A 17,104-nucleotide genomic window follows, 5' to 3' on the forward strand; every position below is an offset into this window, starting at 1 on the left:
ACCTGAAGGCTGTCAGCTGGCAACCTGCTTTCTGCTCCCAGTGCTCTGAAATCCAGCAGGGTTTCACCAAAGGAGATAGAAAGGGTGAAATCTACCACGGGGCCTCTCAAAACTCCATTGAAATTACTTCGATGCCAGTCTGTGTATGTTGCTTGACTAAACAAACTGAAGCAAATGTCAAGTCAACATGCCGAGCAAAAAAAAAGAAAATGAACAACTTAATGAGAACAGAGTGGCTCATGAATCTAAGAGAGTGTGGCTGCTGCTGGACGTCTTGGTGTGTTGTGTGTGGATCGGATGCATGAGGAAGCCTGGGTAATTCGAGTGGAACCCAGATTGCACTCCATTAACTATAAGAACAGGTCTGCTCCCTGTCTTCATGCCCTGTGCACACAGGATGTGACTCCAGCTCCTATGAGTCTCCACTACCTTTGCAGTAACAAGATATTGTCTCTCATTCTATGGCTCTTACAACAGGATTGAAGTTAAAGGTGACCATTTAGGAGGGTCACAGAGGAGTTAAAATCAGACAAACGACAGCTTCACACCATTGGCTCTTCAGCCATGCATACACTATATGGTGCACTAAATGTCTTTAGCACTACAGAGATCACTAAATGCTATTTTGCACTATATATAAGCTAAAACATCCTCTTTAACTTCATTTATTTGTTTTATATGTTAGTGTCTTTTTCCATAAAGTCCGATCGTTGCCTGAAACGGGAAATATGCGCGGGACTCCCTCCTCACCACTGGCAGGAGTGTCTATACACCCTCTTACAGGTGTTCCAGAACTTGAGAGCAAACACTGGAGGGTGTTCGAGTGCTTCGTTAATTTTATGAAATACTGCCTGGTATTAAAATGTGGATCAAAAGTGCGATAAATGCGAAAAACACAAGACATCCAGGGAGCTCCTCTCATTCCTGAATGAAAGGGAGATTGTCCTGGGCAGCCAGTCTGTCACCAGCTGTGCTGCAGGTAAGCGGGGCGGGTGGGATGGAAGTCGGGCTGGCTGGGCCAGGGAGGGGGGGTTAGATACCTTCAGACAACAGGAAGCTTTTCAGGAGTCGGATTTCACCGGGAGACATAACAGGATGGAATTCCGGATCATAGCCAGGAAATTTGCATGAGGTATGCTAGCTGATATAGAAAGGAATTCTTGTCCTCCGGCAGGTCCGTAAAAAAGGATCAGGTCATTATGAACGCCTTGGAGCGAGAAGAGGCTTGGGCATGCGTGTTGGCACAGCTGGAAAGCAAGGCACAACCGGACTTGGCCCCAAAATGCAGTGCTGTGCTTAAAAATGATCTATGTAGTACGTGAATGTTAACCCTAACCCTAGCTGGGGTGTCAACTGAGCATTTTCGTGATCTATATCTGAACCTCTCTGAAAAATCGTAGGAGGCAGAAGGTTTTTCTCTACAGAAACCAGTGCTCGGATTAAAAGGTTTGACATCACAGCAGGTGAGTGGAGCACTGTGGCAGCTTGCAAACCTACAGAATACTGCTGCTTTAGAAACCTGCTTTCATTAAGTCTGAACCATGTCTCAAACACAAATTGCACAGAACAGCACACACAGCCTGCATAGTTCATCTGGAGCAACCACACAGACATCTAACTATGGAGGTGTTTGTGGTGTATATGAAGAGTTGTAAGGGAGATAGATACTGTATATTGGTCAACAGTATCTTGTGGCTGAGCTGTGTGCATTATCTAATGAGGCACAACCTCCTCTCTAACAGACACAGGTAGCTGAACTGTAGGAATTGTAGGGTCCTGCGAGCATCTCAGCTTTTCAGAAATGACCTGAATGGAGGGCAACGAGAACATCTTCAGGCTGCTCATTCAGTGTTATATTCCCCGACTTCAAACTCCTTCACATAACCCACTGCTAAAGGAGGCCCAGAATTACCCTGATGGAAACACAGACCAGACAGGATGAAGTAAAAGTTCAGGAGAATGGCAGAAAGGGATACGCAAGTGGGAGAGTGTGACTGCCGAAAGAGTCCCATTAGAGGCAGTAACATGTTGTGTAACATCACTGCTACAACACAAAAGCACAGAGTATTTTCTTGGCCACCTGCAGTACAGAGTTTGCAGATTACTACTTCTCTTTCTTACTGGATTAAAGTCATTGAGGCCTTTTGGAAAATTTATTTTTTTCCAGGTTTTCTGCATCCTATATTATACAGTATGACTAGGCTGATCTACTGTTTGTGAATTCACCTGCTTACTAAGGTGGCCTCGCGATTTAACATGCTTACTGATACATGCTCCTTTCTTAAGAAAATACACCCAGAGCCAGATGGCTGGCCAGTCAGGGAAACAAAAGAAGACAACAGAGGTCAATACAAGCAACACAGTAAAGGCTACAGGCAGCACAGTGAGGTGATGCCTGAACCACTCAACAATCACAATCTCACTGTGCTGCTCAAATCTTTCAATTTTAAGGAAAAATTAAAAAGGTTTTTATTAGCTTCCATCTCAAAGAAGGAATAAACACAATCTCTTTTTATTGGTGACTCGCTGACTGATCAATCAGCCTAGCAAGCATTACAATTCTACTGCATTGCAAGGGGTCAGTCCCTCTTTGCTGGACAGGTGACACACCTAACACAGGGAGATCCATTGAGCCTCAGGCAGGACTGGTTCTCCCTTCAATACTAGTTCAGAAGCACACATAGGGTCTGCTGCTGTCTGACTGAAGCAGCTTGGCACTGTGTCCCCTTGTGTATGGCTTGCATCTACAGCTGGGCAAGAGAATATATTCACTGTGGTGGAATGAATACCCACAGACTTTCCACTGCATGTCATGATTAATAGACACTCGAGAGTTTAATAGTCTACTTAGTCAAGGAGGCTGATGCCAAACTTGGCCAGAGCTTTTAGGACCTCCCTGCCAGTTTAGTCGATAAAGATAACATTCAACTCAAATCTTTCCAGAAAGATATTCACAGGATGCATTTCCTGAACATGCTGGGGTAATGATGGTGAGGAAAGAGAAAAAGAAAAACTCAGGAAATTTCAGGAATTATTGTTTTATAAGAGGAGACCAGTATGTACCCCAATTTCCCAACATCCATAAAAACTCCTAAAGTTGTATAAATTAATTCAATTGGCTGCACAACAGGATGCAGATCCTTATTATTTAATGAGCCCTGCAAATAATTACAGTAATCAGAGTCTTTATGAGTGTGCGATTAAATTGGTAGTTGGGATAATTTTCCACACAAAGCGCAACAGTGTGAGACATGGGGCCTTGAACATGAAATTATAAAATTCTGTGCAAGACATTTTTCCCCTACAAATATTTAACAAAGAGTTAGCCATATTACGTAATGGAGGTAGACTCACATTGATAAAAATGTGACTCAGGCCCATTTAAAGCACAGAACCCAATACCCAATTGTAAATTTTACTTTTAAGTGTTTAATAGTGACCTAATTTATGTCGAATGCTTCTTGTTCGTGCCCAAAGACATCTCTCCTCCAAATACCAGGTTTGTAATGTTCAGCAGGTGGGTGGGCTGAAGCTTTGATTAAATCTGAGGTCTCAGACATCCTTATCCTGTTTGCAACTATTTCCATCATTGGAAATACTGGCTTCAGCTGCCAGTCCAGTAGGACAAGCTTTGAGGATTGTTCACGCTAAGTGAATTGTAACCAGAAAATACTAGCAGAGGTTAATGCCACATTGGAAAGACACATCAAAAAAGGAAAAAAACTACTTTCCGGCATTACTCTGACTGCTATTTGTGACTTTTGCAGTTCACACAGAGAGAGTTCTTAGTTCCATTCTCATAAATCATGCAAATACGCACAACTTGCCTTTAATGTGGAAAATGGAGTTTCTAACTGAAGTTCAACATCAAAGAGTGAACCTTCAGCTCTGCCCAGCTAAGTAGAAATAGGGGTGATGAGCACCTCATTCCCAGAATTCCACCTTTTGCATCACTCAGAGCCCATCATCCCCCCTTGCAGTAGCTCCTTGGTTCCACCTAGTGGGGGCATTCTGATAGTCTCATCCTCACGGCCACAGCCAGGCTCATAGTGCTTCCCTCCAGTAAAGTGTCCTACAGAGAGGCACCACTGTCAAGCAATGGTTAGGGTTCTGGAACAGCAACTGTTAGGTTGTGTGTTCAAATCCCAGGCTGATCCCTTGAATAATTTATAATGTATCTTTGGGGGCATGTGCATATAATGTATCAATGGGTACAACAATACATGGAGGTTGGATTAAAGCATCATGAAATTAAATCAACAAGTCAGTTAAAAAAACAGAAAAGTTTGTTTGAAATGTTACAATTATAATAAATGAATAATAAATGAGAAATGCAGCAGTATCAATGAATTGATAAAACTATATTCAGCAACACTCATCCAATTATCTATTGGTCAATTTCAACAAAGCAAAAAACAGGTAGATTTTGGCACCCAGATTAACCAGGACTGCTGAGCTGTCTGACATCCTCTTCCCAGTTTGAAGTTAGAGAAGTGCAATCTAGTCAGCCTCAGTTTTTAATTAGTTACTGATGGATGTCTTTAACATCCTTGGTCAATCTTCTGCTGTGGAAAAGATTGCATAACAGGTAAAGCAATCTTCTTAGGGCCAGGCTAAGGACTGAGTGACACACTGGTCCCATTACAATCAGGCTCTCACTGCTTTGTAGCTTTGTGAAAGCTGTTTGTTTTGAGAGAGAATGTCCTGCTGGCCCCAGCTGCTGCTCTGCAGAGCGAGCTAGCTGTGTCACGGAAGCTGGTGACATCATCACCTGGAGACTGTCACGATTAGAATCCCTTCTCTTAAGGGGGCTCCGGCTCTTTCATATTTTAGTTGATTATGTGCACTTGCCTCCAATCCTGCCCCTCCTTATTTAAGCCAGGTGCTCTTGCTACTCCTGGCTCTGCATTGGAATACGGACACCCGGAGGCCCGCCTACCACCAAGTCGTCCTACGTCCATGGCCTGAGGGCATATCCTATCAGCGTCCTGACCCTGCTGAGTCTGGGGTTCAGAGCGCCTGGCCTCATCATCCTGTTTTTATTCCTTCGCCCCATGTTTCCCTTGAACTCCCTTGGACTTGTTTGCCTTGGCCACGCCCCCTGAGCACCAGTTCACTGTCGTCACGCCCCCGTTTGTCAGTTTGCCCCGATCCTCGTCGTCTCCTCCCCATTGTCCTTTTCCACTTACTTCCGGATTATACCATCTTCATAGGGTCCAGAACTACGCATCCTAACAGACAACAGGAACACCTGGAGTTGGATTATGACCGCGCTGAAAAGAAAAGAAAAAAAGAAAACAAACACAACGTTTCGGCTGTGGCCTTCTTCAGGTGCGCATCTTGTTTTTTTTTTCCTTTCGTTTCAGCATGGAATAAACCTTAACCCGTTCCTTCGCAGCCTACACATACTGACGCAATCCCCTACTTGGATTATGACCATGCCTGTTTCAGGTGTGCTTCAGGATAAATATCAGACCTCCCAGAGCTCTGGGCTCTGTCATTCATTTTTAACATTGAGCCTCTCAAGCTTCGCCTCTGTTTTTTATGCCTGAGTTTCGCTTTGCTTGCTTTGCCTTGTAAGCTTGCTTCGACCTCCTGCTTTGTCTCCCGTTCATGTTCCTGGATCACCCCTCGGCTTTGTTTACTGTGTGTCTCTCGGCTTCGACCCTGGCTTTGAACTTAGACTGAACTCAGGCCTATTTCCAGCACACCCTCTGTTACAGTGTCTCCATGGTTACGACCCTCACTTGTTTTGGATTACTACCCAACCTAGCTGCTACATCCTGCCTGCCTGCAGTGTGGCTACTTGTCTCAACAGTCTGCAGCCAGCCTTATACTCCTCCCCAGAGAGTGTGCACCCTGCTCCCTCTGGTCTCAGTACTGTGCAGCTCTGCTCATTCCCTGTGTGTTGTTTGCAGACTCTCCAACTTGGCCACCTTTCCATACACGAAATAGGTCCTTTTATATGTTCCTGGATTGCGCTACAAGGCCCATCTTCTTAGAGCAACATTACACAGAGGTCAAGACTCTCACTGCTGGCATGACTCCATGATGTCTGAAAGCTTCTTGCCAGTCTCAATGTGTATTGGCATATCACATGGGATGCCATACTGGAGAGCGGGCAGGAGTGTGACCCAAAGTCCTGTATTGGCAGAAGTAGTGTGTTAGTGGTCTTCCACAACAGAACATCCCCTCCCAGTTAGGGAGACAAGCCATGAGTTTGGAAGAAGCCTCAAATTCCTGGGGTGGACACAAGGTGAGCTCATGTAGTATGGCGCGGACCAAAAAGTGTGACTTCAGCTCCTGGCACAAGCAGGCCAGTTTCCCTCCACAACTGACCTCCACCTCAGCCAGTCTTCAAACTGACACCATGGTCAGCACTTCCTCCAGCCGGCTGGACATAGATTTTGACAATCCTCTGGTGTTTAAAAATACACAGACTATATATGTAAAGCAACTAATTCTTAGGGCTTTCCATGCATTTTAGAAACGATCATTTAGTTATGCAAAGGAAGGAAATAATACATTCAGGAAACCAAGGCTTCACTATAAATCATCTATTTGTTTGAATAAAATCCTTCATTTTCAACCAAAACATTTTTAAAACTTTTTTTTAACATGCAGTATTCCACAGACGGAATATAACCTTTTAACACCACAAAGCTGAATCCTCCTGCTGAAGATCCAGGTGCTTCAGTTGGTGAACGATCAGCGAGTGTGAGCGAGTGCTGCTGACAACCACACTGGTTACAGTGTCCTGCCTGAACTGAGCAACACAGAAAAAAGCTTTTGATCTGATAACATAAGACTTGCTGCCTCAGAAAGGGACCATCCCGAATATGTACACTAGAGTGAGGATATTTCAGCATGGAGAAGGGTCTTTAAATGAATTTCCTAAGAACAAGAATGGTTACAAATGAGAGAAGGCCATTCTGCTCATCTGTCCTGTTTTGTATTTAGTAATATTGAGGGTTCTCATCCTATTGCTGTCTGAATGAAGCCAAAATATCAACTCCAATCAAAATGTTATTTAGTCTGTTCCATACTTTGACTGCCGTTTGCGTAAAGAAGTGCCTCCTGTTCACAATTTTAAATGCACTTCCACCTAGTTTTCTAATCGTGACCCCTGGTGCCTGTTTCTCTGTTCATTTTGAGGAAGTGTGCTGGGATGAAATTGACTCGAGTCTGAGAATAAGCATCAGTGTATGATGTGAAGTCAGGGTAGCCTGCTCTGGCCCCCGGAGTCTCAGTCTCTTGACCTCTGTGTGACTGTGTCTCAGTCAAATGTGAGGGTTTGTTTTTCTTCCTTGTTACAGCTCCTCGTCGCTTCCCGGAGCTAGTGACCTGCGAGCTGTGGACGGCAGGCTACCCACACACCCCCTCGGAGACTGTTATTGCAGCTGTAAGTGCTCCAGGCCTGACTCAGCCTTGAGGCGTTTTTGAAAAAAGAACACTTTGCTGCTTGGAATTTCCTCAGTTATTAACACCCGCCCCCCACCCTGCATACACACAGATGCACATGACCTCCTCAGCCCCTCCAAAAAATTCCCCAGCTCATCTGTTCGTATGGTGATGGGATCCAGCTCTTGTGATCCCCAGTTTCTTTTCCCCATCCTTGTCAGAATTCAGCATTCCAGCACTGTCTCCAGAATTCTATAGCTTCAGTATTTAGGTCAAATTAAATCTGCCCTCAAATCGTAAAATGAGCCCAGCAAACTCTTTTCCCCTTATGTTTTCAAAACAAAAGTTTTTTTATGAGATTTGTTTTTGCTGCACATTTCTGTCTCCAGAAAGCCTGTTTAAAAAAAAAACAATGCTGAGGTTGAAAACAAATCAACATGTTATTTTGCTTTATGCCTGTGTTATGTCTTAGTTGCCTGGCATTTTCATACTTCTAGTTGTACTTATCAACACTTTAAAATCAAACCCTACTCAACCCCAATCTACTCTATCAATAAACGATTTTTACAATAAAGGAGTAATTTGCACTTTTTGGAGCTTAGAGTGATTGTGTGGGTACTAAATTTACAGGTTCTGGTAATCTGTGTGGATTCCTGTAGGAATGGTGCATAATGATGTACAGTATATGGGTTGATGTCTTTTAAGTAATATTTTATTTATTTGGAATGTAATGTTTATTTGCACTGTTTAAAATTGTTTGAAATACTCGGACACAAAACACATTTCTGAGAAATCAGACAAAATATTATTGTATATTATCGTAAAACATATTCCATGGTTTGACAGAAAAACAATCTCAGTGAAGAGGACAGCTCAAGTGAACGACACCCTCTGAAGCAGAGCCTGACCCTCTGATCCAAGACACTCGCCACTACTCCACACGGGAGCCAAACTCTGCCGCATCCCGAGTGGTTTTCCATTATTTATCGATTCCTTTTTGTATGTGTTTCCTGTGTGATCCTGTTGCCAAGGTTGGCATTGAAAATGAGAATCTTTCCTTGGGTTAGATCAAGGATTATGATAACTGTATATTCTTCTACCAAAGTCTTCTGAATCAAAGGTCACAAGGGAGCCTGAACCTATCCCAGCAAGCAATGGGAGCAAGGCAGGATACACCCTGAACAGGACACCAGTCCATTGCAGGGCACACAAAGACACAGACACATGTACCCTGGCAACAGGGCCAATATTCCCAGAAGTCAAATAACCTACCAGTATGTCTTTGCGGAAGGAAGGCAGAGTACCCAGAGGATACCCACGAGAACATAAGAGATAAGATAAGATCAGATCAGATCACTTTATTAGCCATATACAATTTCTTGCATTACAAATTCATCTTTTCGCATGCCCCTGCTTCTTCTCCATGAGACACAGACAGGGAGAGAAGCTTGGGGTCAGAACACAGGGTCAGCCATTGTACTGTACAGTGCCCGATGGAGCAGTTGTGGTTAGGGGCCTTGCTCAGGGGCCCAACAGAGTAGGATTCCTCTACCAACCGTGGGATTTGAGCTGGCAACCTTCCAGCCACAGGCGCAGATCCTTATCCACAGTGCCACTGCTTCGCCCAACATGGGGGGAACATACAAACTTCACACAGATTTACAGGCCCAGAAATTAACGTGGGGCTCTAGCACTGAAGGCAGGTAACTATTACGCCACTGTGCTGCTCTATCCTTCCACCAAAGAAGTAAATAGTTCTCTGAAGCTAAAAAGGTCAGAAATCTCCCTCTATATCTTCACCTTAAAGGGAAAAGGGAGAACCATGAATGCTTTGGAAGCTTAACATGAGATTGGGTACCGCAAAACTGCCTGCTGCTTTACAGACATCACATGCTCTGCACTCCACACAACCACCCTCCTCTTATGACAGTCAACCAAGTGTGACTCAATATGTAGGATATTTGTAGGTGGATTGTCTTATGGATCTAGAATATTACATAGTCTTGACCCCTGGTAACTTTCCTCATTTCATGCTTGTAATAGAAAGAGATCATCAGAAGGGGCTGGAAGTACATTTCCCAACAGGCCCAAGGAGTAATTAAAACCAATGGAAGGGTATTTCCATACTTGTGCACAGGTGATGTCAATGTTGTCAAATGTACTCAGTGTACTGCACATACGGAAGTGGAAGAGTGGCTTGAGGGTCTTGACAGACTAAAGGATATAAAGACAAGAAGTCGTCTTTTTTATGACAATATAATTCAGTACAGATGAAAAGTATTTTTCGCTTTTTTGGAATTAATTTGTGTTTTGGAGCAAAAGCATAATTGGCCTTCCAAAAGAAAGAGGAGAAATGTTCTTTTCTTTATTGAGAAGGAAATGTTGCGACCTTCATTTTGCACGACTAGAGCATACAGTATACCTGTCTCATATTCTAAAGGACAAAACAGAAACAGTCCAGCTGTGGTGACCAGTACCCCCAAGGTGGGCAGAGGTGAAAAGATATGTCCTTTCCCTGGCATGCCATGTACACAAGTTACAGATTTGTGTGGCATTTCTTTGATTCAATTTTGCCATGCTAATGGCATACTGTATACTGTACTGTATGTATTTGGCCTCACCATTATTCCCTAAGCTTTGCCAAGCTATCTTGAGCTGGACTATTTTATGATAATTGAAGGGGAACTGTGGTATTACATATAAAAAAATAAGAACTGACAGTACTGCAAACTTTTACAAATTCCAAATTAAGCATAAAATCGTGAACTTTGTGAAAGTAATGCATAGTAACCGTGTTGGCGCAAAGCCCTGGTCTTTCCACAGATGAGACGGAGAGTTTGAGTGAATTGCAATGTGGAGCAGCCCTTCCTGCTCACTAGTCAATGTAACAACGGATGGAATGCGATGTATGAGCCAATAAGTACAGGTTGTGCAGCAGACATTTCACCACAGCAATGTTCCAACGTGATCTGCATGCAGAGCTAACAAGTAACTTGTATTTGTCAGCAAAACCATCTCAAATTCGACATCAATATTTCTATTAGCAGAAAAAAAGATGTATTCACAAGCCTGCTTGTTTACAATGTGAAAAGGCTTCTACACCTTACCGGTCATTTGGTCGCCTCATTCTGAATTGCAGGATATGGTGCTGCATATACAGTACCTGGAAATCCTGTCTATTTTGTGGTGAGATTTTACACATTACGGTGTACATTTGACTTTCGTTGTGATCTGAAATGCACTACTGATGCCCATTCTTTCTAACTCTGAAATATAAAATTAGTGTTGCAGTTCCCCTTTAAGAGAAAGAGCACTGCATTCTGGTTTCACAATGGCATGCCACTACTTTTGTCAACATCTATCATGTCAAACTCTGAAGACAGGCAAAAAGGCATATATTGTAACTTCTGAAAGTTACACTTGATCAGGCTGAGTATCTCCGGTAATGACAGTGGTGTCCTTTCTCCAGCATGCCTGAGACTCCACATGATCTCCGCTCTCCTTCTCTGGCACAGGAGACCCGTGAGTACTTGCCTGGAATGCTTTCTACAGGAAAGAAATTCCACAGAAGCAGAATGGAATGGCCTGGTTCCAGCCAAAGTAAACTGACTCCACAACAGTTGGATTTAGAGAAAAATGTCATCATTGTTTGGGTGTTTACACTTGGCTTGAAATCTGTGGCTATAGGCGTCTTTCATTAACGTGGAAGCGATAAGACAGCTGGGCTCTGGGAAATGGAGAGCATGTTGTCTGTTCTCAGGGAGAACAATGAGGCTTGCTTATATGGTCTGAGAAAAAAAGACAACACAGTCTTAATAATCACAAATTGATTCACAAGTTATAAACACAAGTAAAACAGGCCAGATTGTTCTGGAGCCTACATTTTGCCTCTCTAGGTTTGACTTTTGTTATCCCCTGTTGAACCAGGTAGAAGAGCAACTGAGTGCGTGTGAGCACGTTATTTGGATTGCGCACGGGACCAAAGATTAAGATAATTAATTTTTCCAATCTGCGCCTGGAGCAAGCGTCTCCAGCCTCCTTTTTAATTGTCTCAATGGCTGAATACATTATTGACGTTGAGGACGGGATGGGTAAACCCTGGGTTTTCTCTAGCTTCTCATGTTGTGAGACAACCCTTGGCCACATGCTGGAAATGGATATCCCATCTTTTCGCAGAGAGGGAGGTGTTTCCCACCCCTGTTTGTCTCCATCTGGGCCCCGCACTGCCCTTCCACTTCAGTGAGCTCCTCGTGGGAGATGCCATCCCTGTGTGGCACAGCACAACCGCTTTTAATTAAAAACAAAACTGTCGAGGCGTGTTGCTCCACAGTGGCTGCACACCTCTTCTCGAGTCTTATGAAAGGACCTGGAAGATCTCTGCCAGGGAATTATCACGCATGTGGGAGTTTCTTCTGAAGGCCGGCATCATCACGGAAGGTCCCACATCCAAGACTCAGTGTACCTCAGCCTCCTGAGCACAGACATTGCATAAAGATCTTCATTTAGTTTCTCACTGCTCATTCCAGGCAGTGTGGGGGAGAAAGATATAATTAATAATTTTTGTCACTATGTTTTGAAAGGAGCAGTTGTGGGGAAAAAAAGGAAAGAAATCTTAGATGTGTTTTTCTCCTCCTGGAAAAGCATCATAGGAAAGGAAGTAGTTCATTGCTGGTATGGAGTTTATTAGGGTCCTGCTGCATACCGGCATTGAACTACTTCCCTTCCCATGATGCTTGTCCACAAGGAGAAAAGCACATTTGAGATTTTCTCCCTTTCTTTAAAACAAAACTCTGTCAGCCCTTCATACTTTAATGTCATGTTGAAGGTCAGAGGTAGGGCTCTGATTCCGGACTGAGCAAAAATATCTGAAGTGACTTTGGAGGTCAACTATGAATCAAGTCCCATCAAGCACTAAAACCACTGACATTAGCTGGCCAGCTGTTCTGCTGTCTCCTGCCAGACAGTGAGCTCAGTGAGTGTGCTCTGGATGAGGACCACCTATCTCCTCTGATCTGATTGTTTTCTGAAACCTTCTCTTGTACAGATATAGGAGAATGTAGCAAAGCACAATAGGAGAAGCATAAGGTAAATCAGGGCTGCTCAGCTCGTATCCCTTCCTATCTATTCCATTTCCAGAATTTTGCTACAGCCAGCTCCATAATTGTTAATGTTGTTATGTTGTTAATGAGCAGGATCAATACAGCAATTAAGGAGCTGGTTGGATCAAAAGTCTGGACTGGAGATGATCAAACGGGATTCAGGATGAATAGCCATTTGTAAATCTTGACAAAACCTCTACAGTTTTTCTTGCCTATAACTCAATGAATAGCAATTCCACAGGTACAATATATTCATGTTTCTCAGACAGTTTTATTTTTGGCAGGGGGTTCAGGCTTCTGCCTATAGGAACTCATGCTATATTTACAAAAAATCTTAGGGGAAGGTAAGGTCAGAATTTAAGGCCACTAATTTTCTATTCTTTTTTTTTTCCAAGAGGTGGCGGGGCTCCCTCCAGCTGATGCCAGCGCATCACTCCAACAGTATGTCCCCATCGGTGGCAGTTCAGCCAGCGTTTGCGGCTATTTACAATGCGAACGAGTGACTGCATTTTAACTGGGCCGCCTAATGTCGCAGGATTGCTCGGAAAAAAACCCCGTAGAATAAGCATGAGAGAAAACGCTGCCCAGGCAAAACCTTTAGAAGAGGTGCAGAGCAGTTCAGCCTGGCTCCCGTCTCTCTCTCTGGTGCCAAACCCCGCAGCTTCCGCAGCAAAGGAAACATGGGGGTCGCAGCAAGGTAAAAAATGCAAAATGAAAACATTGTTACCTTTCTGTTTTCTCACACAGTATGTTTCAGCGGCAGAGCAGGGCATTATCCGGCAGTGCCCGTGGAGAACCTGGAGAATGGTCAGACGAAGACCATTTATTTTCCTGGGCAAGGTACGGTCACCGGCAACGGAATCTTTGTAAGGAAGAGAAATAGAAACAGAGCACGGTGTTGAAATGTAGGACAGATGTAGCACAGGCAGTAAAAGTAACTTCCTGCCATGACTTTGCTTTGTGGATGGGGAGCCCAGATTCACGATGTGGTGGTTCAGCAACTCGTTACACTTCCTCTCTCAGAGCACAACCCAAATATCAATTTAATTGTACTGCGTTCTTCACGATGTACAGAGCTTTCTGAGGCAGTGCCTTAGAAAAAGGCGTGCAATGTGGAACCTGAGATCAAAATATTCTGTAGCTATAGTCAGTTTTGGAACATGTTTAAATGCAGGTTTTCAGCCTCGATTTAGGATTCTTGGGTTTAAGCCTCCCCACATCAAGTGGGACACAACAGTTCTTTTCTCAGCTGACAAATGATAGTGCTCTGGCCCAACCAGTGCATCAGCATCTTGTTTTCTGATCAAATGTTTGGAAACAGGCCGGGGTGGGTAGTTAATGGAGACAGGAAGACCTCTGCAAAGGAATTTATAAGTTTTTGTTGCAGCTCAATCACTTTGGAAATTCCCTGTTTGGCGGTAGTATGGTACAGTACTATAGTTGTGAGGCCTGAGTTTGATTTTGAACAGGGGCAGCTTTTGTGTGTTTATTTGAGTAGGTCTTTCTGCACAGTTCTCTCCCCTTCCCCAAGACCTGCTAACTGAATGAACTGGTGTCTCTAATTGCCCCTGTGTTTGTATTTTTGTGAGTGTGCCTTGAAGTGGACTGGCATCCTATCCAGGGTATAGCTCCAGCTTTTACCTCAGGGTCAGCCTCTGGGTGGACACAACCCTACCAGGAATCAGCAACTATTCTGGTAATGCAGAAGGAGGAAATCACTGCCCAACAGTGAAGGGACCCAAGCTTTAGGGACCCATGTTCAGAATCATTACTGTCTCTCTTTGTAATCCTCTGCCTAATGCAATACCTACTGATGCTGCTGCTGTTACTGTTTCTTTTCTATCTCTTGGCCCACTATGACAATGACTATTACTGTTAATACTACAACTATTATTACTGTCACTATCGATAGTACTATTACTCCTCCTATGGCTACTGTATATCCAGTACTGATTATAATAATAATAATAATTGCTTACACTTATATAGCACTTTTCTGGACATCCCACTCAAAGCGCTTTACAGGTAATGGGGACTCCCCTCCACCACCACCAATGTGCAGCATCCACCTGGATGATGCAAAGGCAGCCATAGTGCACCAGAACACTCACCACACATCAGCTATTAGTGGGAAGGAGAGCAGTGTAATGAAGCCAATTCATAGATGGGTATTATAAGTAGTCCATGATTGGTAAAGGCCAATGGGAAATTTAGCCAGGAGACCAGGGTTACACCCCTACTCTTTTCAAGAAACACCCTGGGATTTTTAATGACCACAGAGAGTCAGGACCTCGGTTTTACATCTCACCCGAAGGACGGCGCCTGGTTACAGTATAGTGTCCCCATCACTATACTGGGGCATTATGACCCACATGGACTGCAGGGTGATCACCCCCTGCTGGCCCCACTAACACCTCTTCCAGCAGCAACCTTCGTTTTTCCCAGGAGGTCTCCCATCCAGGTACTGACCAGGCTCACACCTGCTTAGCGTCAGTGGGTTGCCAGTTGTGAGTTACAGGGTGATATGGCTGCTGGCTGATATAGTGCTGCCACTGCTCTTTTTTTTACTATAACTACTGTAGCTACTATTAATGCTTTTCACTACTGCTACAGTATGACTGCTGCTTACTGTACGGTATGTGGAAGCTCAGTGTGAGGTGATTCAAGTAATCAGGAAAGGACTTTGTGAAGATCCAGGATTGATGAGCTTCAAGCAAGTTAATAGATCTGATTTATTGGTACATTAAGAATGATGAAAATTATGAAATGATGAATTATGAGAATTATGAAATGATGAATTATGAGAAGTATGTAAATACTCTAATAAAAGCGATGTGGATAAAGTGGTTCCAGTGGTTCAGAAAGGCACATATATTATCCTGTTGGTGTCCCAGTGAAAGGTTAGAAATGGCTTTTTCTTTGTTTTGAAGAAAGTCTTTGCAGATTTCTGACACGAGCTGTACTCACTTTAGAGGAGACTCGGTGTAAACTGGCTAGGGGCGAGGGGGCAGGAGGGAGGAATACCCCAAGCTTGGCACAGCCATTCACCACTGCAGCCCTCCTCACTGTGACCATGGGCCCCACAGAGGGGGCGCCAGAGGGGTGCAGGGTCACATGGGAGTGGGGCTGTGGGTGGGAAACCCCAGGATCTTCTGGCAACAATACAGTAAACAGAAAGGGAAAACAGCAGCCATCACACAAACAGATAGAGCCACAGGGGGAGGGGAGGAGCTGTCAGCAAAAGCGCACTGTATCATTGCACAGGCACTGCTGGCTGCTCCATAGCGCCATCCAGTGGTCACAGCAAGTAATATAGTACCCTCCACTGCCTCAGCTGTTATAAAAGGAGCTCTGTCACTCTTCCCAGCAGATGCTTAGTCTCCTCACATTTATTGCTGGGTAAATTATTCGGTTAAACAGTTTTGGGTGCTACTGTATAAACCCTATTAAAAGTACACAGATCAACACTACTGCGGTGCAGGTTTTTGATGAAGGTGTGTGTGGTGATCACTGCTGTGCTTCCTCCAATGGGCCATTCAGATGATGTTTAGGAAGAATTCAGATTTATAGAAGAGCATTACAGCTGTTTTTTTAGTCATAAAGCCATGAATTAGCTTAGCGTCATGATTCCGAACTGAGAAACGGGAGCAGGCCAGGCTCTCAGATGCACTCACCCCTGAGTCAGCGGCGTATCTCAAGCAGGTCCCAACAGGACGGCCTTCTGTGACGCAGAGCCTCAAGTCCCCAGTGGATCAGACCGGACACCCTGACGGAACCATGCTGAGCGTGACCTTTCTAAAAAAAAATAAAACAGAGCGCCACTTCCTCCGTTGCCGACTCCGAGCTTTAAGCATCCATCTCCAAGGAAACAAACCTGAGCCCTGCAGGGACGCTCGCTGTTAACAAGGAGAAATGAAACGTGTTAAAAGAATGAGACGCCAGCGCTGTGCAACATTGCGCCAAAGCCTTTTCCCCTCATTTGGGATGCCTCTTCAGAACGCCAGTGAGCAGCAGGCAGGAACAACTCCATTACGAAAAGAACAGGATATCCAACAAGTGAAAAATGAAATAGCAAAAGCAGATGTCCTGAATTGTTTTCCTGAAATGTGCAGCAGTGCAGTGCCTTAAATCTCCCACGTCAGCAGTGTCAGCAGAATGTATTTCCAGATTTCTCTTGCTGATTAGTCCCTCATACACCCTTGATGCTGTTTCCATGGGTTACTGCTGGGCGGCTGGTGGAAAGCTACAGTCTTGGATTTCAGGACTATGACGTCGCTCAGTCTTAGATTCTCACGCTTGTTCATGAACGTTGTAAAGTTTAACTTATGTTTAAAGGGCTGAAGCTCCCCTGCCCCAGGATTAAGGTCTAGCTTTCCTCGTCAGTTCATCGTCTTATAGTACATCCCTTCACCCTTTTTAATATATTGTTATTTAAACCAAGCGCAAGTCTCACAGTCATCCTCAGCCTCAGGCACATATGTAGGCACCAGAAGACACACACTGGTGTGACTGCAACAGAGACAACTCATCAGGCATGTGTACAGTGCAATAGCAGCGCCTGTCAGTGGACTCAGTGGCACTTAATTGCAAGACCTAATATCGAC

The 17,104-nt window shown here is 44.2% G+C and overlaps 1 long non-coding RNA gene across 1 annotated transcript; it reads right to left on the reverse strand.

Annotated features, from left to right (window-relative positions):
* Window positions 1-8,744: 8,744 nt before the first annotated feature.
* LOC107079185 (uncharacterized) lies at window positions 8,745-16,839 on the reverse strand. The gene is made up of 3 exons (XR_001480151.2): window positions 16,175-16,839; window positions 13,228-13,362; window positions 8,745-11,872 (listed from the first exon to the last, which is right to left on the reverse strand). It is a non-coding gene; the product is annotated as an uncharacterized lncRNA (long non-coding RNA).
* Window positions 16,840-17,104: the final 265 nt, after the last annotated feature.

The sequence above is a fragment of the Lepisosteus oculatus genome, chromosome 13 (assembly GCF_040954835.1).
Source record: "Lepisosteus oculatus isolate fLepOcu1 chromosome 13, fLepOcu1.hap2, whole genome shotgun sequence".
Lineage (NCBI taxonomy): Eukaryota > Metazoa > Chordata > Actinopteri > Semionotiformes > Lepisosteidae > Lepisosteus > Lepisosteus oculatus.